The sequence below is a fragment of the Phascolarctos cinereus genome, unplaced genomic scaffold, assembly GCF_003287225.1.
Source record: "Phascolarctos cinereus isolate Bilbo 61053 unplaced genomic scaffold, phaCin_HiC Scaffold_8;HRSCAF=390, whole genome shotgun sequence".
In the NCBI taxonomy this organism is placed as follows: Eukaryota; Metazoa; Chordata; class Mammalia; order Diprotodontia; family Phascolarctidae; genus Phascolarctos; species Phascolarctos cinereus.
Window position 1 is genome coordinate 31,399,272 of NW_027556291.1, and position 22,912 is coordinate 31,422,183.

Sequence of the window (22,912 nt, forward strand, 5' to 3'; positions counted from 1 at the left end):
AAAATAGGCATTCTAGAGAACTAAAGTAGGATATGCTTAGAGTGCAAGTGATTTTGAATACTCTTTCATTAAACAAATATTTATTTAGTGTTTATTGTGTATGTGTGTCAGGCACTGTCCTAGGTACTTTGTGGAGACAGATATATGTGATACAGCTTTTGCCTTACAATCTAGTTTGGGAGATAAGACATACACAGATGTAAAAGAGCTATTAGGAGACTCCTTTGCTCTCCTTCTCTAGGACTACATCTGCCACTGGGCTCTAAGGATGAACCCTAAAGATTTTCCCAGAACAGAGTGCCCCATGTAGGACCATGAGCTTCTTATAGCATGATTCTTATAGGTAGATCCTCCCTCGCGCTCTTTGCCTTGGATACCTGTGCTCTCAACACAGGTGCCCTCTTTCCACATGAGTTTCCTGGCCACTCACTGTCCTGTTTCCACACATATTTCTTCTCCCTCTGTTAGTGAGATAACCAGATCCTTGTGTATGGGGCGCAGGGGGGGGGGAGAATCTTCCTTGTGATTTATTTTGTTATGCTATTGTATTGCATAATATATTACATTGTAATGAAATGACTAGTAGCTTTTAAAACTATGAAGGGGAAATACAATATTGAAGACCAATACAAAGTTTAGCACTGAAATGATAAAATCATGTAGGAGGAGAATTTTGTCCTTATTCCACATTTTTTTTTCCTAGAGTGATCTATGTTTGATCATTCACCAAGTTCATGGTTATTCAGTCATTTTTCAGTCATGTATGACTCTTCATGACCCCATTTGGGGTTTTTTTTGGCAAAAATACTGGAGTGGTTTGGCATTTCCTTCTCCAGCTCATTTTACATTTTTATTAATTACAATGATGGCAAACTTTCACGTGGCGATGTAATCCTATCCAACTTAGCACAGGGGAGTGAAGATTGAACTTCTAAGACATAACTGACTCCACGTGTGGTAGAGAGACATTGTGCTAACCTTGAATAATTATAATATAAAACCAAGAAGCCTCAAAATTGTTAGTCTAATTTTTGTTTATTGACTAGAACATCTAAATAGTTTCAGGCATCACAAATTATGTTATCAGTCTTGCATTTCATAACCAACAACAGTCGGTATGAGTAGACACATCAGTTTACTCATTACATTACAAATCATGTTAAGCTATTTAATTCATAATTTAATTTTGCTTTGAACTAGTATGACCTCTGGCTGGTCTGATAAAAGACAGAGGTGGGGCATTATGAGGAACTATGGTTTTGAGTGGATGCTGTGCCTGGAACCCGGTAGAGCTTTCTGGGATCTAGCATCGAGAGAGGCCTGGGCTACATTAATTAAGGCAGTGATTCTGAAGCATTTTAGATTTGTGCCTTTAAACATTAGCAGTTTGATTTTGTATCACACCCCCTACCTAAAGCTGCCATTTGGTACAGATTTATGCTGTTTAAATGGAAGTGAATTAATTTTGAGTAGTTTGTGATACCACTTGAAATAACTAGGGACACGGGGTAGGCTGTAGAGAGGAAACGTCCCCAAAGCAGGGCCAGAAACCTAGGCTTTTTGATTATCTTGCCCAATCACATTATAACTTTCTATAATATAGCCCCTCTGCGGATCTGGAAGAAATCGGCATTGTAGTACACAGAAGAAAATGCGGGCGCAATCCTCTTACAAGGCACCACTAAAAACCAAATATTGGCAAGCCTCCAACAACTGTCCAGTTCTTTGGGGGCAATATTCAAAACATCAAAATTCTGGTATACGAAAGATATTTTGCTGGTCTATGGCAGTTTACTATAATGAGATTTGACCTAAGGTTCAATACTCTGATGTAGGCCTGACTAGTTCAAAGCAGCCTCACACTTCCACAAAACAAAAGGTCTTTACAGAGCAAGTCTATTTCCCAATCTAATTGACTACTGACAATTGAATCAGCGTGCTTTCCTTTTATAAACAATATACTGATTATTATCATCTTTGAAAGCAATCACTGAAGTTCAGTACTTACTCCTAACCAGAACTGCTCTCTCTAGAGCAGGCTTACAAAAAATATATAGAACAAATTGGTTGAAAGCTTTACTGGAGACCACCGTGCTAAATTCCCACATTCTTAGCAGTTTGTAAAAATGTTTAATTTATGTTTATGTAGTCTTATTCAAAATGTTCATTAACAGCCTGTAGGGACCTGGTAATAGGAGCTTTTTTCTTTTTTATGTTTATTAGCTACATTAATGACTGTTTCTGCAATTCCACTACAAAGACTTGCGTTAATGAACAGCAATTAATTCTGAAATGATTTTAAACAAAGGGTGATGAGAATAACCAATCAACCATGACGGTGTAAAGAGCGTGCAAGCTGTTGTGACCTATATTTCCTGCATTGATTATACACTGTCAGATAGCATTGGTATTCATCAGGCCTACGTCTAGATTTTATATACGCTTTACAATATTTCCCACCCAAAGGGATCTTGTTCATTTTATACTATGATAAATCATCTACTTTCTGGATAGGTGGCAGGAACACATCCGCATTTCCTCTATACCTGTACGGGTCCAACAGCCTTATTCAAACAGCCTGAAAGTCAGAGTTTTAGTCAAGCTGACATAGAAAGTGAAATTTGGGAGGCAACTAATGGTGGGGTGGTGATGCACTACCCCTGAAAGAAAGCTTCATAAGGGATAGCAGGATATAGGCAACCTTAACTCAAATAGAAATGAAGGCCGTTAAATCATACAATATCTCTATTATCTATGTCTTGCTTACCTGGATTATTTCAATAGCTATTTATCTGATCTCCCTGTCACCAATTTCTCCCCTCTCCAATCCAATCATGATACAGTTTCCAAAATAATTTTTCTGATGTTGTTGGTGTTTAGCCGTGTCTGACTCTTCATGACTCCATGGACCCATACTGCCCATGAGGTTTTCTCAGTAAAGATACTGGAGTGGCTTGCCATTTTCTTCTCCAGTGGACTGAGGCAAACAGAGGTTAAGTGACTTGCCCACAGTCACACAGCTAGTGTCTGAGTCTGGATTTGAACGTGGGTCTTCCTGACTCCAAGCCCAGTGCTCTAGCCACTGAACCAATGACCTGGCTCCAAGGCAAACAGAGGTTAAGTGACTTGCCCCATGTCACATAGCCAGTAAGTCTAAAGCCAAATTTGAACTTGGGTCTTCCTGACCCCAGGCCCAGCACTCTAGCCACTGAGCCACCTAGTTGCTCGCAACCATGTCGTTATCTTGATCCAAAACCCCGAGTAGCTCCCTATTACCCCTACTAGCAAACACCAATTCCTCAGCTTCATATTTAAGGACTTCTACAAACCAGTTCCAACCTAATTTATCAGGCTTACATCATGCTACTCCATCTCATTCATTCTGCATTTCAACCAATCTCTAGATGTACGCTGGCTGGCAATAACTAGAAAATACTTCTTCCTCACCTCTGCTTGTTGAAATCCCTAATAGATTTTTTTTTTCCTGGGCAATGAAAGGTGAGCCCCACTTATAACATAGTTCTGTGTCCCCTAAATCTCTGCTCATCCTCCTCAAAGCCTAATTCCAGAACCTTCTCCTCTATCTTCATTCTGTACATATCATATCCTTCCCTTTGGATCGGAAGATCCTTGAGGACATGGACGATGAAGTGCGCAGAAGAATGGAATGGGATCCAGCCCATTATTCCATCAGCACCTCTCAATCACTTCTAGCATTGTGCACCTACATTGTCCACTGGCTTGAATGTTTCTTTTTCAAAGGCCTCAATGAGGTGCCAAGCTAATAACTCATTTACTTGCAGCCACCAATCATTGTTTTTCAGTGTCTTTCTCCCACTGAAGCACTTTCCATGATCTGATTTAAACAGCAATCTAGGAAAACACTTTTTATTCTCCACGATTCTTGTAAAGGGAAAAGTGACTCACATTAGACTTGACTCTAATTAGAGTTTTAGCACAGGTTCATTTGAACTTAAGCACCTAGAGAAGCATCTCTCTGAAAAGACTTCTGGACTCCTCGAGTTATTCTCCCTGAAGTACAACATCGACGCCCACCCCCTTTTTTCATTACGCCTGCTTTCCCATTGATATCTTCTCCCACTTAACAGCTGGGGTGTAAACATTGAGACCATCCACCAACCACAGATAATTCAGAGAATGCCCGGAGAAGAGTAGATCGCAACCAAGATGAGCTAAAAAGAGTTCAGACATTCAACAAAATGAAGACGTTTCCCTTCTGTGCTTATCATAAAACAATATTCATTTTCAATAACTTGATTTTTTTTTCTTCACCAAATCAGTGCATTCTGAGGTTGTAAGTTGATACTTGCTCACTCAGACTCATTTTCCCATTGAAGTGCTCAGCTCCTAGAGAGGGGAGCTCCAGGGAGTGGGCAGGCGGCCCTAGACCCATCTGGGTTAAGTGTTTACTTGGAGCAGCTACAAGGATTAGTGTTACCTATGGGGGAAGGCAAGGAGGGAAAGTGGCCCTGGGTCAATTTTCACCTCATCAACGTGACCTCCTTAACACAGGCACAAAGCCCCCTACCAGTGTTCCCAGCTCCTATGCAAAGATAGAAGACAAATTTCAACTACAAAGAGATAAAGCATGTGGTGCCATTACTTGGTGAACAGTCCTCTCTCTTCTTCCACTTTCCTTCCCCACCTCCCTCTCCTGTGGTGGGAGGGAGAGAGTTTGAAAAGTCTGTGAACAAAAGTCTGTTAACTTGTAAAAATACAAGGGTGACATAAATCATGGGGACTAAGGCTTTGCTATATACCAACAGACCTTCCCACCTCATACCAACTCACAGAAACCATCAGAAAAACATGGCCGGGACTCTAAGACCCCTCCATGCCAACTGTGCCTATCATCTACAAAGAGGAAAAGAGGCCAAAGGAAAAGACAACAGTACAGGCAAATTTTGAGTTTGAATATACCCAAAGTGGGTAGACCTGTAAGCAACAATTTTGGTAAAGTAGGCATTCTCTCCCACCCACCCCAAAAAATTCAAATAATTTTCTCAGCCAGGTAAGTTGATACAATAGAATGAACATTGGCTTTCAATTCAGAGGCCCTGGGTTCAAATCCTGACTTTCCCACCTATGTGACCTCGGGCAAATCACCTCCCCTCTCTGGGCCTCAGTTTGTCACAAGGGGTTGGACTATGGCCTCTAAGGTCTCTTCCTGCCATAAATCTGTAATCACATCTATAACAGAGATGAGAAAATTCCAGGTTTCTAGCCCTTACTCTGCCTCTTACTAATGATGAGACCCTGGGCAAGCTCTCTGTTCCTCAAGTTCCTCATCTGCAAAATGTGGATACCAACACCTGTCCTGAACACCTCAAAGGAGGTTGTGAGTGTCAAAAGAGATAATATGTGCAAAAAATATATTGAAAATTTTAAAAATGAAATATAACATTTAATACAGTAAACAAGTTTTTATTGTACTTCTTTGATATATCATCTTCACTGTTAAAAGCTATAGGAACCAAGTCCTTGGACCCAGTTGCTTCCTGGAGAACAGTTGTCTGATGTGCCATTCTGAAACCCTGGCCCCTGGTTTCCCATCATCAAATTGAGTTACTGCTGTATCTAGTTCCTAAACAACATATTCCCAGTCTTTTCAATACCCTGTAGGCAGTGTGGTACAGTAAAAAAAAAAAAAAGGGGTTAGATTTTGGCTCAGAAAATCTGGGGTCTAATCCTGCCTCAGCCACTGACTAACTAGGTGACCTTGGGCAAATTATTTCCCTTCTCTGGGCCTCAGCTTCCTCATCTATTAAAATAAGGGGTTGGACTAAGGTTCCAGCCAGCTGCAAATAACACCTGCTGTGCCCCTGCCCCAGAGGCTGTGAAAACCCCAGGCTCTTTTTTTTCACTAGGTGAGGTCCCAGCAGGTGTTGTCTCTCATTCCTCAGCTTGTGGTTCCTCAAAGAGGTTACAGAGAAGGAAAGAGCACTTAGCCAGAATACACCAGACACAGATGTTAAGTGCTAGCTAAGTGCTAAGAAGATTAAAAAAAATTAGCTAAGACCTGGTCCCTACCCCTCAAGGGGCTAGTCCTTGTTGTTGTTCAGTCATTTTTCAGTTGTGTCCGACTCTTTGTGACCCCATTTGGGGCTTTCTTGGAAAAGGTACTGGACTGGTTTGCCATTTCCTTCTCCAGATCATTTTACCAATGAGGAAACTGAGGCAAATAGGGTGAAGTGACTTGCCCAGGATCACACAACTATTAAGTGTCTGAAGCTGGATTTGAACTTAGGAAGAAGGTCTTCCTGACTTCAGACCTGGCACTCTTTTCACTGTGCCCCCTAGCTGCCAGCTAACAGCTTACTATACGATACCAATGCACATGCCTGTAATATACAACATTACATGACAATTATGAGAAGACACTGCTGTCATTGGTTCTCCTTCTACCTGTCTGACGACTCCATTGCTAGATCCTCATCCATCTCTAACCCTCTCCATAGGCCATGGGCACTCTTCTCTCTTTACAGCCTCTGTCTTAGTGATCTCATCAGCTCTTATGAGTTCCACCTTCGTCCCTCTGCAGATGACTCCCAGACCTCAATTTCTAGTCTCTGTCTCTGTCTCTCTCTCTCTCTCTGTCTCTCTCTCTGTCTCTCTCTCTCTCTCTCTCTCTCTCTCTCTCTCTCTCTCTCTCTCTCTCTCTGTCTCTGTCTCTGTCTCTGTCTCTCTCTCTCTCTCTCTCTCTCTCTCTCTCTCTCTCTCTCTCTCTCTCTCTCTCTCCAAGCCCATGTCACCACATCAACCATCACTACCTTTAGGCCCTCTAGGCATCTCAAACTCATCAAACATTAAAGCTATCCCCACCTCCCCATTTCTGATTTCTGTTGAGGATTCCCCCATGCTCTGCCAGTCATTTACGGTTGCAGTTTGAGAGTCACCCACAGCTCTTCCATCCCTCTCATCCTGCACAACCAATCAGTTCCCAAATCTTGTCAATTCGCCCTCCACCACATTACTTATATCTGTCCCTTCTCTCTACTTTGGTCACTGCTCTAGGTCAGGTCCTCCTGCTTCACTAATACAAAGGCATCTGAACTTTCCTCCCTGCCTCTAGTCACTTCCTGTTCTAACCCACCCTCCATACAGCTGCCTAAAATCAACTAATTAAAGCACAGATCTGATTGTGTCATTTGCTATTGAAGAAATTTCAAGCCTTCTACTCTTAGGATATAACACAAACTCTTCAGCTCAGCATTTAAAGACCTTCACAGTCTATGTCCAACATACCTTTATTTCCAGGCTTATTTCACATTATTCCTCTTAGAACATGTCACATTCTAGGCAAATTGTGCTGTCATTCCTTGAATTCAACATCTCTAGCCTCTATGCTTTTGAACAGGCTCTGCTGGATGCCTGGGTTGCAGTCCCTTTTCACCTTAGCCTCTGATCATTTGCTTTCCTCAAGACTCAGCTCAGGTGCTATTTTCTAGGGGAATTCTTTCCCGATCACCTCAACTCTCTCCTGGGTAGCTAGATGGCACCAGATGCTGGGCCTGGAGTCAAGAAGACCCGAGTTCAAATCCAGCTTCACACACTTTCTAGCTGTGTGACCCCAAGCAAGTCATTTAACTGCCTCCTGTCTCAGTTTCTTCAACTGTAAAAAGGAGACAATAACAGTATTTACCTCACAAGATTATTGTGAGGATCAAATGAGATATTTGGAAAGCACTTAGTATAGCACCTGGCCCATAACAGGTGTTTAATAAATGCTTTTTTCCTTCTCTTCAAATTATCTTGGACTTATTAATACAGGTAAAGTTGGTAACCCACAGTAAAACATAGACAAAAAAAAAAAACTCCTTGAAAACAGGGACTCCTTTTGCTTGAATATCTGTATCCTTAGCATCTAGCATACTGAGTGCTTTGCACACAGTAGGCACTTAAAATGCTTGCTGAATTGAAAGACTCAATTTAATAATCATGAAAACTCTTTAAAGTAGACGGGGCAGGTATTATTAGCTCCTCAGATGATGAAACTGAGAGTCTCGGAGGTAGAGCAATTTGTCAGGGTTCCTATAGCCAATGAATGGGGGTGGGGAGGAGCTGGGCCTTAAAAACAGGTGTCCTCATTACAAGTCCAGGGCTCTTTCCTGACATCTTGCTGATTTCTTGTCCTACGTTGAAAAGAGACAATGGAGCTCAACCTCTGATGACAAAACATACACAGAAGCTAAGGAACCAGTAAAACAATGCTAAAGGTCACCGAAATGGAAGCACAGAAGCAAACTACATTTAAGGGATTAAAGAGAGGATGACAAAATATTTATCATTTTAAGTCATTTCTTACTAAAAAAAAAAAAAAGTTACTGTCTATCCCCAACAACATTAAAGACTCTGGCCACAAATGGGCCTGCTTGTCTACCTATTCTTGCTATGTTTTCAAACTGACATTTCTTATGGTCAGCAAAAGACAAGACCCACTTATCGTGTCTGCCTGTGTCCCGTGATAAAATAATAAAAGAGTGTCTCTTCCCCCCAAGAAGAGTGTGTTCAAAGACCATGATGACCAGAAGAAATGTTTTCCTGGTTCTGATCTTTAATGGTTTAATCCACTCACAGGGATGCTCTCCTGTACTTTCAAATGCCCTCCTCTCTCATGATCAAAGGATAATTAATAAGGAAATAAATACAAGTTCTTTGTAAGTTTGTTGAATATATATGTATGTGTGTGTATACACATATATATGTATATAATCTCATTTGATTCTCACAATAATCCTCTGAGGTAGGTCCTACAGTACTCTGCAGACTTTAAGGACTATATAAATGCTAGGTATTAGGATTATTATTTTTTTACCTAGGCACATCATACATCCAGGAGATACTCAATAAATGACTAGGAAATGTCTAAAATGATTAATTAATGCTTCCATTAAGTATACATCTTGCCTTTTGACTTAAAAAACAGTACAGGAAGGATAATTTTATTGCTTCTATTCCTATGGATAGTGACTTTGTTGAGCCCAGGATTGTGCAAATTATTGTATTCATGAAACCTAGAACACCCTAATTTCTAATCATTTGCTTATTTCATAAGTCTTCTCCCCATGCATATTTAAAGTAAAAATGCATCAGTGGCATTAAGAATTTACTAAGCGTTAAAGCAAACCCTCCATTATGCTCGTCTGGTGAATTTGCAAGCCAAAACTGGCTCTAGAATGAAATACGACTCTGGGATTTTACCCATCAGGGAGGGAAAAGGGTCAAGGCACAGAGAAAATAATATGCCATCACTTCAAGATCACAATGCATAAGAACAAACATGTGCTGTTGAATGGAAATATATTTAGATTGCCAATATCAATTGGCGTCATTGTCTACTGTTACATGAGCCTTGACATCTCAGGTCTCTTGGATCTTTACTGACCCAACTGAGAAACCAAGTCCATTGATCTAGAAAGCAATTCAGGCTGTGGTTTTCATTTTTTTTGCAAGATTCTTTTGCAAATAACTACTTAAATGAATAATTAAGAAGGCAATTCAAAATAAATATGTGTTCTCCTAAACCCTGTTCTCAAGTCATTTTTATGCCTTTAAATTTTAAAGGTAAGGATGATCTCACCCATTGCCAAGAAAATGAACACTAATTCTTGGGATAAAATAAAGCTCTACATATTCCTATGGACTGTGTAGACAAAAATGCATCAGGGCTTCGACAAAGCAGGAAGCACAGCATATTTCTAGTTCAAACTCTTGAATCATCTTAATGAACAAAGGCATAACGGATACAAGGCTGGACTTGGGAAGCAAGAAGGCCTGGTTTAAACTCCCACTTCAGACATCAGTTACTAAGTGCTGGACCCAGGCAAAACGATTTCATTCTCTCAATCATAGTGTCCCAAACTGTATAATAGAGGTGATAATACTAGCACTTAAAAGATTGTTGTAAGGATTCAATGAGGAAATGTGTTCAAGGCATTTGCAAACCTTAAACTGCTATGCAAATGTGAATTACTATGTTACTATTATTATCACCACTACTATCACTACAAAGAAGAAATTTGAAAATGGACCATTACAGGAATTTTTCTTTTCTTAATTCTGTATCTTTAGTGACTATACAATCAGATTGTCAATTTCAATTTCAAAAAATCAAGGGATACTGACTCTAGAGTGATCACACAGCTGGGGTTGGTTTCAGCACATCGTTTTGTGTGCAATATTGTTGCGGAGTTAGGAAAGAATGAAGACATTCGTGCCTATCTACTTAAACACAGAACATATTCCATTGCAATTAAATCCTACTAAAGAAAACTGAGGTTTCTTCACTTATTTATTATTACCAAATCAATACGTATTTTCATGTTCCAAAGCATTACCAATTAACGCACTGAAAAGTCTACCCTGAGTTTTGATAAATCTCACTGAACAGTGGAAGCAGTGCTGAATCATATATAGTAGACTGTTCTCTGCTTTCTTCTGAAGCTATTAGCACTAACTCTTTTGGTCTTCTAAAGCTCCAAATGCTAATTTCGGGAAGATCCAAAACATACTGTAGTTACAGTTTCTTTTCTTCCCAGAAAGTAAAATGAACATATTTATGTGGGAGGAATTCCTTTTTCTCACAAAGCCAAAATAAAGAAGCTTTTTTTTTAAGGTTTTTTTTTTAAATCCAGGGTAATATGCTTGCTGTCCTCTACTAATCAAAGAGTTTTTAACCTAGAGTGTAATACATGGGAAGGGACCAAGCTATATATTCAACTTTCCATCATTTTATTAATAGGTTAAAAAAAAAACATTCCCAAATGAAAACATCACTGGTGGTTTTTAAAATACTTTTCCAGTTTTGAAAGGACAATTTATTTCTATGCAGTTGCACAAAAAGGTTCTATGCAGTTGCACAAAAAGGAAAAAGAAATAATGAAACCCCACAGAAGATCCTTAGGGTAGAGGCAATGATAAAGTGTCAATGGATTGTGACTCTCCCTGGTGAAGGGGGTGCTCCCATCAGTGAGATCACAGAGCCAAATGTACAACACTCTACCTGCTTGAAGAAGAAGGATGCCAAAAGGCTTGGTCTAGTCCCCAGATCCACCAGTGACTAGCTACAAGACCTTGGGCAAATACACTTCTCTGAAATTCCATTTTCTCAAGGGCAAAATAGACGTGACCAGCTCTAATGAGGTATGTACACAGGTGAGATATGTACACAGATCAGGTACAGAAATTCGACCCAACAGCTGAAAGTTGTTATCACAAATACCAGAACTTTTCTTCATGTCTAAGGAAAACTATTACTCCTCTCTTTCCTAAATGGCTTGACATGGAAAGTGCTTAATAAACTTTAAAATGCTACATAAATGCTAGCTATTATTGAAAAATCTCCCTTCTTCCTCTTTCATCCCATTTGTCCTTTTCTGGGAAGGTGCTCTGAGAAACTGGGTATTGCTCCTTAGTGAAACACTGAGCATTGGCTCCTTAAGCCAAGTGGAATGAGGTCAAGAGAATCCATCAGTTTGGGGATACACAGTCAATGTGGAGGATTCAATCTCTGTTCGACCAAATCCAAAAGAACCATTTCTTCTTCCATGTCAGTTCGAGGACCTGGAGCACGTGCTGCATTGTCATGGCTCTCCAGTCCATTCTGCTAGTGTAGACAAAGCTTACTTTGGACGAGAACAATACTAAAGACACCTCTCCAGGTTCATTCCAGTGTGAAGCTTTTGGAAAGTAGTTTAGTTGGATTTCAAAAGGCTACAAATCTGACAATGAAATCCATAAGTTAGAGAAAATTGAAATTTTCAGTTCAGTTTTCTTTTCAGAAGTTATTCCATGTATTGTCTCCTATTCTCTAAAGTTCCATAAATTACTCCCAAAGAAAGATATTCATTTTTAAATAGCAACACAAAAGAGGCAATTTATGTGATATAAATCCCTCAAGCAATCAGAAAATAATTCCCATTTTTATCAAGACAAGTATTTTCAACAAGCAGCACTTCATTTATATTAATCAATTTCCCACCATCTCTGTACAGTATTGTGATGCACATTTTGCAATACGAGAAAAGGCAAAGAGAAGAGCAGAAAAGACCATTGATTGTCAGAGCTGGGAGGAGGTGCAGTGGGCATTGCTAAGGTGCCCTCTGCTCAGGTGCCTTTGTGCTAATGGGCACAGAAACATCTTCAGCTTTAGAACATCACAAGTCAACAGTGTAGACTGAGAAATAAAAGCATGCAGCATTTGAAATAAGATCCCGGACACCTTAACTGCATGGGACTTTGCAAACCCTGAAGGGCTACAGAAATGCCGGCTGTTGTTCTGTTGGTCCTGACCGAGTTGTCCCTTGCCCAAAGTTTTCCCCAGAGTATCCAAGAAGCTGTAATTCCTAGAATTTGCTGTTAGATAAATTTGTTGTTGAAAAGGAAAGGACTTAAGAGTCTGACCTATTAATTTTTCTCAAACCACCAACTGAGATCAAGGCAAGTAAGAGCTTACCAAAAGCCTAAAAGGCAGAACGGGATCCAAAAGAATACGAGACAACTCCACCTGTTAGTTTTCTTGGAGGTGCTTCCCCTAGATGAGAAAAGTGAGTAGGTGCAGAGATTCCTCAACAGCAGCAGGCATCCGTCTTTGGAAGTCATGCCCCACGTCTCCAGAGCCAGGCCCAGCCCTCTCTCTCCAGCTGGTGCTGGGCCCATTACTCAGGCGCAGGTAGTCACAGGTGCAGGCAATCTGTGACATAATACACAACTCAACTCAGCAAACAGTTATTGATCACCTACTACATGCCAGGCACAGCACTAGGCCCCAGGGACGCAAAGAATAGTCCCTAAGCTCATGGAGATCACATGGAGATCAAAGACAGCCAGAAGCACATGTCACACTGCATAACTTGGGGCATATTTGGAGGGAATGAGTGTGGGGGTGGAAAAATAATCCATCTTCCTCCTCTCTGCAATTGAAAGAATGTGACTCACTAATCCCCACACTGATGCGTGGTTGGACTCCCTCTATTGGCTTACATCATCAGATTCTACCACTGAACACTGGAGGTGCATCTGAGGCTCACATCCAAACTTTAGCTATCTGTTATCATCTCTTACCATTCATTCTTCAGCCTGGTTTGGCAGCTTCCGCTCAACCAGACTATTTACTGCCTCCTCCAATCTTAGGCCTTCCTTTCTCGGCACACCTCCTCCACACATCATGCCTTCATTCTGTCCATGAGTTAACCTGACCTCTTCTCCCCTTCAGGACAACTTAGCTCAAAGCTCACTTCCTCCAAGGGCTCTCAGATGGTAGCTACCCTGAGCTGGCCTTTATTCTGTACCTCCTTAGCACATATGTATTTCATCTGTGCTAAATATTTATTGTGAATTTCTGTGCAACTGTTCTCAATCATTGAGCTCAGGAAAAATTCCAATCTGAAGTTTGAGAAAATCAATTCTAAAGTCCTGAAAGACATGGAAACATTATTTCTCTGTGAACCTCCTCTGGACCACATATCACAGGGATACAGGTTTAGAACTGGAAAGGATGCTAGTTCATCCAGAAAGCTAATTTTACATGATGAAACTGGGGCACAGAGAGGCTGAGTCCTTGTCTAAGATCACTAAGGTAGTAAGTGGAAAACATGGAATTTGAACCCAGGTCTGCTGACCTGAAGTCCATTACACTTTCTGCTTCATCATGCTGTTTCTTTCAAGTAGCTAGGTGGTGCACCTGAGAGTGAGCGGGCTGGCAAGCAGTCAGGAAACCTAGGTTCAAATACAGCCTCAAACACTTACAAGTCCCTTAACATTGATCTGAGTCAGTTTCCACATCAGTAAGATGGGAAAAATCATGAAAATCATGAAAACCTCTTACGAGTTGTTGTGAGGATAAAATTATACTATATAAATGTTAGCTATTATTACTCTCATTTGCCATATAACCAAATGATTTGTAACTAATGTCACTGTTTTATTCAAATTAAAATGATGGCCATTGACATTTGTGAATGAAATGATGGTACAATGAGCCCTCAGGCTGAGATCACAGTAAAATCAGAGTCAAAGTCAATGCATTTAGCAGGTCAGCCATCAAACATTTCTATTAAGCATTTACTATTTGCCATGTGCAAATAGGATTCTGAGGATTCTGAGACAGGCAAAAAAAGAGTCCACATGTGGCAATTCTGTAGATAGCAGCAATCTACAGAACAGGGCCTTAGTTTTATCATCTAAGAAATGAGTTTATACTCTGAAATCCCTTCCAATTCGACATCTATATTCCTATGATATATATTTGATCTGCAGGAAGTACACAGAGAAATAACTTTCCCATGATCTTCAGGAATTTAGAATTGTTTTTCTCAAAAGTATACTTAATATCATCTGCTATCAACATGACAGACAACTAGAACATTTGAAGAAAGCTCCAGAATAATGGTCACAAACAGCTTATCTAAATTGACAACTGCACTTGAGAGAAATGGGCATAAAGGTAAATGACATCTTGTGTAAACCACCATTGAAAAGCAAACTGTATGGAATGGAGAACTGTGGTTCCCTACACTGTTTCCTCTTTTTCTGTTCTTTGTATAGAAAGAAATGCTCGTATTTATTAGTATTTTTTTAAAAAGAAAAACTTCACTGAATTATATCCCACAGCCCTTTGTAGGCATGGTGTCATGCATGTAGAAGGAGGTTAGTCAATGTCTGTTGAAAGAATTCAATGAAGAACATACATGTATGTTGTAGTGGAAAGAAGGCTGATGGCAGAGTCAGAGTATGTGTATCTTAATACCAACTCTACTGCTGAGTACTTGGGCGAAGGGCACTTCATAATCTCCCTGGACCTTAGTTCCTCATTCAGTAAAATGGGACTGATTGAGTTAGATTAAGTGACCTATAAGGTTCCTTTCAGATCCAAACAAATTATCTCTATAGAGTATTATCCATACTCTTGGAGCAACACTTAAAAAAAAATTGGAAGCCTCTTCGAGTTTCATAAAGTTTTCCCAGAGGTGATCTTCCCCTCTGCTCCACACCAGTCATTATCCCTTCCATATCTTCTCCTGATATGTACTGACTGCCAATGTCTTTGGGAAATACTGGTATTGGGTAATATTTAGGAAAAATGCTATTGCCAAAGTGCACATCTGCCACGCTGAACAGTTTTCGAAGAGTTTTTCTTGACCAGATCCCATTTCAGAACCCAGAAGGCAGACGAGGCAGAAATTAGCCCCATTTCAGAGGCCCAGTGATGCTCAGTGACTTGCCTACTACAACCCAGGCCTCCCAAATCTCAGATCACTCAGCTATGGTTATTGTTCATGACACTGGGCAATTCTGGTGAAGTTCATTTAGCCAGGGGGCAGATACCTGGGAAAGCTGATAGTTCATCAGTAACAATTACTTTCACTACTGCTTTGTATCTGATTGCTTCCATCCCCATATGTTATAGTTATCTTAGTGGAGAGTCTCTTTATTTAGTTCCAAAAAGCCTGCTCCTAATCAGGTTATTTCCATGAAAGATTCTTGTTACTGGAATCTCAACAACAAGATAGAACCTTGGAAATTTTATGAACCAAGGGAAGACTGGACGAAAAGGTCTGCTCAGTTATGTATGAGGAACACATTTAAAATATCACAAGAAAATGACTCCTGACCATATTTGTCAATGAAATGCACATTATTGTGAACTTTAAAATCACAAGAAAAAAAATAATTCTGGTTCTGAACCCCCTGTATTTGAAATATGAACCCAAAAAGGAAATGTCTACTCAGACTAGATTCAGCTCATTCCTCACATTCCAAAAGCATTGAGAAAGAAAATTTGCCCACAGAAACAAAAGTATACCATAAGCTACAGAATGAAATAGATTTGAGTCTGGAGACCTGGATTCAGATCCTGACTCTGCTTTCCAGCAGCCATATGACCTCAGGCAGGTCATATGACCTCTGTGGCTTAGTTTCCTCCTTTCTAAAACGCCAATAGCAATACCCTCACCGACTAATTTACAGGGCCATTGTAGGCATCAAAAGAGAGGCAGCCTGGTGTTAAGGAGAGAGTGCTAAACTCTTGAGTTAAGAGGATCAGGGTTTAAACCGCACCTCAAACACTTACCAGCTCTGTGAAAATTAACCTCTCGAAGCCTCAATTTTCTCATCTATAAAGTGGAGATAACAGCAACACTTACTTCACAGAGGTGCTACATGTGAGCTAATTATTACTGTTAAATGAGATGACAGATATTTGAAAATGAAAAATACTATGGAAATATAGTCTGCTTGTTATTAGATACTCTGGATGGTAACTAAAGGGGTGCATTAAAAAAACTAAAGATTGCTTGTCTTCCATTCAATTAAAAATAACATATGAAACTGATTTTGAAAATTTATAAATAGTTAGAGAAGTCTTCTCTAAAGCCCTTTGCATTTACTATTTTGGCTCAAATTAATATGGTTCTCTATCTACCTGCCCATTTTCTATACTCCTTAATGAAGAATGAGAGCAGGCTTTTTTATGACTGGCCCAGAAAATCCTAAGCTAATCAGTATCCCAGTGACAACAGCAAGATATGGAACATACATGACAAAAACTTAACACTCATCTGCATCCTTAATCAGTTCAAATATTTCCCTAGAAGAAAAAGGAAAATAGAAGCTTTCTATCTTTTAGTGGGTGGGGACCAAAGGATTAGGAGGAAATTTCTCGTCTTCCCTGCATGGTCAATGCAGCCTGAGACTCTTATCCTCTAGACTGAGTCAAAATTGAGGACTACTGGCTTCATGTTCAAGATATAAAAGAAGTAAAAACTGTTGGTGGCCCATATTTTTAACCCATCTTCCAAAGAAGCCCACAAACTTCTAGGAAGGGTTGTATATTTTTTCTTTCATGCTCAGCTGACTCTATAGTTGCTTTATAGAAAACGTTGTAGGTGGGTGGGGAAGCCTCCTTATCTGGGTTACTAAACCAATAATAATAGCTAACCTTTCCATAGTTTTAAAGTTCACAAAGTATTTCATATACTAGGCAATAATTCACTTGAGCCTCACAGTAACCAGTGAAGTAGATGCTATCCTTCTCCTCATTTTACAGAAGAGAAAACTGCCCCTAGGAGAAATGAAATGACTTATTAGCACTTGGTCATCGAGCCAGCAGGTATGTGAGACAGAATTGACTAGAGGTCCTTCTGACTCCAAGTCGAACACTCTAACCACTATGCCCATTGCCTCTCAGTGTCTGCTTGGGCTCCACATGAACTACGCAAAATAGCTACTGTTTTATGTGGAATTAGCCCATTTGAATAATGAAGGCACTTAAAAACACACAAAAGTACATCAAAAATTGGGATTTGAACTGTTTGTTAAACCTGACACTGCCAAAAATTGGCTGAGAATTTCAGGACCCAGATACCATCAAGTGTGTAAGTAAGTCAGTGATGATAACAGCCAGCATGCGGTATAGAGTGCTCAACTCTGTGTGTGCTTCCCACATACCCACTATTACCTGAGGTGACACGTAAGCTCAGAAATTAATCCCTATGCCTGAGATAGCAGACACCAGACTTAAAGAGGAAGCAAAATGCAGAAAATCCAAGCACTTCAAGATACACTCACTTCTTTCATAATGAGCAGATTTGGACATAAGCTATAATAGTGATGTGTATTTAGAAACCACCAATCAGAAAAGGCAGAGCTTGCTGTTGCTGCTGATGTTGGGGGCTGAGATTAAAATGTAAGCCCTTACTGGGTGAATCAATAGTTCAGGAACAACTAGCAGAATAATACATTAGAAAGTCCCTTCAGGAAGCATAGAAAGCAAGGTAAGGCCCTCACAATGATGTCTTAAGGCAGCAGCAACAATCTCCCCATGGATTTCATTGCAAGTAAGGCTGTGAATGAAAAAGGTATCTCTCATTGGTCATGTGAGGCCCAGCCCACTTTTCCAGAAAGGCCTCTCATTCCCCTCCTCACTTGTTGACATCCTCTCCATCCTTCAAGGCTCATCTCACATCTTACATTATCCATGAAGCCTTTCCTCATCATCCCCCACAGAAAGGTTGCCTTTGAGCTCTGTTAGCTCAGTTTTTCTGTACTGCTCATCTAGCTTCTCCTTTTTTGGAGGGTCATTTCATTTTGGAGGGTCATTTTATCTTTCCCAATTAGACTGTAGCAGGCCTCATACCTCAGGGCTTAACACACATTCTTGCAGCTGAGGACGAAGCAGTGGCTGATAGAATTCTGCTATATTTCACTGCTTCATCCTGTCCTAGATTAGAGAGCAGCCCAAGGAAGAAATCACTTGGCTCTGGTCCAAATTCCCAAGACATGAGGGATACCCAGCAGAGAGTTAATGTCTTGGATAAAAGTGACAACTGGAATGCTTCGCTTCTGGCTTCTGGTATCTAGTCAAGCCAGTGTGCAATAAGACAGCCTAAGACTATGACTCCTCCTCCTTCTTGGGAAATAGTAACCTGTGGCCTCTGGTTAGACACTTGTTCATGTTTAATATTCTGAACATTTCAATCTGGTAATCCTAAGTCAACTCCCCACTCTGGCCTCCACTCTAAAAAGACTGACCAAAGAAAGAGATGCTTCTTTGGCTTATGTGAACAAGCTCAGCTTTTCTGATGGCATCTACTTCCCTATGCTTGGAAGATGCCTTCCAACTATGGAAGGCATAGGATCTGTGATCCAGATATCATCTTCCAAGTCTCAAGGGATACTAGGTACCCCATGACCACTTGCTCTTTTATTGTTTGTCACAAGGGCACAGTGTCTAGCATACAGACCCAGTACAATACCACTGGTTTTGGAATCAAAGGGCCTAGGTTCTGCTCCCTACCCCCTTAGTTTCCTCTTCTGTAATATGAAGGCATTAGACCAGTTAATCTCTAACATCTCTTATAGCTGTATATCCTATTAGAGGCCATAAAGTTGTTTCACTCCCACATATCCATGGAAACAAATGTGACAACAGAGCTAACGTCTACAATCAGAATGAAGGAGTTATGAGTGTCACTGGTGCGTAGTCATTTCTGATTAAGTTGAAATTAAACCAGTTAGCTATAGCCTTGAATTGAGTGATGCTTTCCCTCCAAATGTACTGTAAATAAAATTCACGATGCACTCCAACAGAGAACCTCAGACTGTATGTTCTGTTTGCGAATGGAAAGACATCCTTTCATTGGGCAGAACCTCATGCATCATCTCTGCGGAGCTCCCTGGGCACATCCATAATCCACAAAGCCATTTAATGACATTCTAGGCAGTCCCTGGTAAAAGGACTAGAGTTTACTATTTACTTCCTAATAAATAAAGTTAATTATACTCATATGATTCACGACTCAGGATATAAAGTAAAGCAGCTACAGCCACAAATGGGAATACTCATTTTTCATCTGGGCGACAAAGCTAGTCATGAAAAAGCTCAAGCCAAATCCCTGTGTTCACATCAGGTTCATTTAAATGATAAGAGCAGGAAGCAGTTTTGAAGGAAATGAATAAGCCAATCCCAAGGCAAATGAACTTTGAGGAGAGGGCATGCCATATTATTGTTGCACTTTAGAGCGCTCACTAACCTGACCATTACTTTAATAGATGGGGCAACTCAAGCCTGCATCTGCCTTTCTATCGCTTGTGCTTTTGTGAAAATGTAATTATTTACTTGCCAAACAATCCTAATGACAGATTGGACCAAAGTATATAAGCTGTCTATACCAGCAGATTTTTATCCTAAGGTAAAAATAAACAGAAACATCTGTAATGTAATCACGTACAAAGCTACATTTATTAACAAACGCATTTTCTAATAAAACACCATCTGCAAGCAACCCTCTACTTCCACTTGATATAAATAGGTCTTTTACTGTTTTCAGATGCAGTTCCCAGAAAATTATTCCAAGCCCAACTGCAAAACACATCAGTCTTTGTTGCTGTCTGGAATGGTAATAAATACGGTAACATCAAGTTTTAAAATAGTCGGACAAGTGATTGGTTCAAAGAAAATACTCTTAATTGAAAAGTTGACCTTTCACAATAAAATGGGCTAAAACTCAATCATTCTTACTCCTAATATGAAAATGCTAAGAAGCTATGGAATGTCCTGGAAACAGCAAACACCTGTAACTGCGCCCCCTCCTCCCCCAATCTTTCAATGACAGTTTGGGATCTTGTAACTCAGATACCTGCTTATCAGTAGATTTTCTGATAGACTTCACTGAAGAGCGATTCAGAACAAAAAAATTCATGCTATGGATGTATATACCAGGCTCCTCTCACCAGAGTTTGACATTTTCAAGCAAGGGGAAAAAAATTGGAGTGTTTCATCAATAAATGCTTTTGCACAATCCCTCAAAAGAACACTCCATTTTTACCATAGAACTGGAGACAGCTAGACTAACCAGTCCCAATGCTTGGAACTCTTGGCGCCGGGACCTAGTACTGAATTTAAGTGCTATTGAAAAATGCATCAAGATTTAATGGGGTGAATTTTGAGAGTCTTGGTTAGAGTTTTAGCCACATAAATTCCATTAGGCACAAGACTGCATAACACTCCACCCTGTCTATGTTTATGCCCACACTTCCACCTATATTTTGAGCTCTTCCTTTGTTTGGCCACCTTATACCTTATTTCCTTTCCTTTTCATCATGGTGTTGGTTCACCTTATTCTCTAAAACCTAGAAACTCTCCATTTCAGAGCACTAAAGCTCTCTTTTGTCCCTTCCCTTCTAAAACCTTACTTATCTAGCATGGCTACCCACTCCTCCCCTCCCCCAACCCCTGCTTTCTTCATTTTGTCTTTCATTGATTTCTTATTAAGCCTTTATTCCACATGAACCATTTTCCACAAGAGGATGTTCTAGAGACAACATCCATTCCTCAGACAGGGGCCTTTTTTTCTTACATATTTTACCTCATAGCCATACTCAGCTCCTTGGCTAACCATCATGAAAGGTGACTTTGCTGAAGCACTGCTTTAAAAGCAGACCTCACATCGGTAGCAACTCAGTTCCTCCCAATGACAGCCTCCAGCCAAAGTATGAAGGAATTTTCAAATCTAGGTCAGGCCTAGTGTTATTAAGGTTTTGTTTATTTTTGTTGCTTCTGAAATACTATTAAAGGGAGGTGATTCAATTCGATTCAACTGTTGAAATAGTCCTAGGCCCAAATGCCTATTTGGGTTCCTGGGTTCTCCAGGAGAGCCCTTTCGTGGCAGTGCCATTTCCTGATTGGTCCTGAGTGGTTGGCATGAACAGAAGAAGTTGGTGACAACTGCTACCAAAGGAAAGGGAGAGGACAAGAGATGAATTTATATCCCAACCCACTACAGAGTGCTCCTCTTCAAAGTCATACCTTTAAAAGAAAAGTTCCAGGACTGAAATCCCATAAAATATTGTACATTATCCATTGAGATTTATCTACAAACATACAAAATTCTATAGAATACCATTCTGATTAGTCAGATTTACAGTCAAATTATGGGAAAATAGTTAAAGTTCAATTTATTTTTCAAAAAATTCATTTCACCTTATGATACAGACAATACAAACAAGTATCTATGAAAAACTGTTACAAAAAGTAGAAAGTCTTCAGAAAGGAAAATATATGAAAAACTAACATTTGGAATACACCATAAACAGCCCAGTCCTCCCTTTTGGTGGATCTATCCTCTGAAATCATCATTATCTTCTGGGTAGGACTCAAAAAAAAAGAGTTGAAATGTAGAACCAGAGAAATCTTTAGGGTGGTGGTCAGCTTGGTTGTAAGACAGAATGATACTTAAGAGATCATCCAAGCTTAACACTGTCATTTTCCTGATGGGGAAACTGAGGACCAAAGAGAGTCAGTAACTTGTCCAAGGACACTATAATCGATAGTGGTAGAGTAGGGACAAGAGCCTTGTCTATCAAGTAGCCTATAAAACCCCAGGAATTTTGGAAATCCCAATAATTCCAATACCTCATACATGATTCTTATTTGGGGAAAAAAAATAATGGTGATTTCATGTCTGGTGGATCCTGTTGCTTCCAATCAAACACTTAGAGCTGGAAACACAGATAAGTGTGCAGGGCAGTCACTTATGAGGTATATGCGAGAGGTACTAGGAAAGACCACTCTGCCACAAAAAATCCTCTCCTTGCCAACCACAGGTACCCCGTACCTGAAACTCCACCATTAGCTAGTCATTCCTTTAGGCTAAGTATTGACTTCTCCAGGCTTGTCTTTTAGCATGCAGTGCTTCCCAGAGGAGGTAACTCCTGGAGTCCCTAGCACTTCAGTTTGAATTCATTTATCAGCTCATTTTCTTTTTGCTAGGATAAGCCAACATGCCTTAAGAGGACAGGGCTGTCTCAATAAATGTCACCAGTTTGTCTAGAAAGAACCAGGCAAGCATTAAGGATATTAAAGATTCTTAAAATATGCCTTCACCTTCTGGTTCCAGTAATTCATTCTTTCACATGGTGGCATCTTTATGTTTAGGCTACATTCTTATCTAGCGAAGACCTATTGTCAATTATAACTTAGCTGTGACCTTTCTTCCTTTCATGTATAAACTAAGATTACTAATCTGCACTGTACTTAAAAATACTAAAAGTACATTTCTTGGGGGGAAAATATGTAATTCAGATTTTTCATCCTTTCAGACTGGCCTTCCCTCCTGTAATTCCAAAATAGTGAAACTGGACTCTATCTGGTGACCAGGGATCAGTGAGAACAATACAGCTCAGTGTGGCGGCTCGAAGGCTGGCCTTGGAGTCAGGGAGCCTTGAGTTCTAGTTCCGCCTCTTCCACAAACTAGCTGGGTGAGCCTGGGCAAGTCATTGAAGCTCTCAGTGGCCCAGAAAATTCCCTAAGAGCATATGTTACAGACAAGCTCTTGATCTGCATCGGTGGAAGGAGTTTCCACAGCAGAAGCTCCCTACGCCCATGAAATCACAC

At 40.2% G+C, this 22,912-nt stretch overlaps 1 protein-coding gene across 6 annotated transcripts in view; it reads right to left on the reverse strand.

Annotated features, from left to right (window-relative positions):
* Positions 1–22,912, reverse strand: part of AFF2 (ALF transcription elongation factor 2) — a 499,551-nt gene that overhangs the window by 268,312 nt on the left and 208,327 nt on the right. The gene's annotated exons all lie outside the window — the stretch shown is intronic.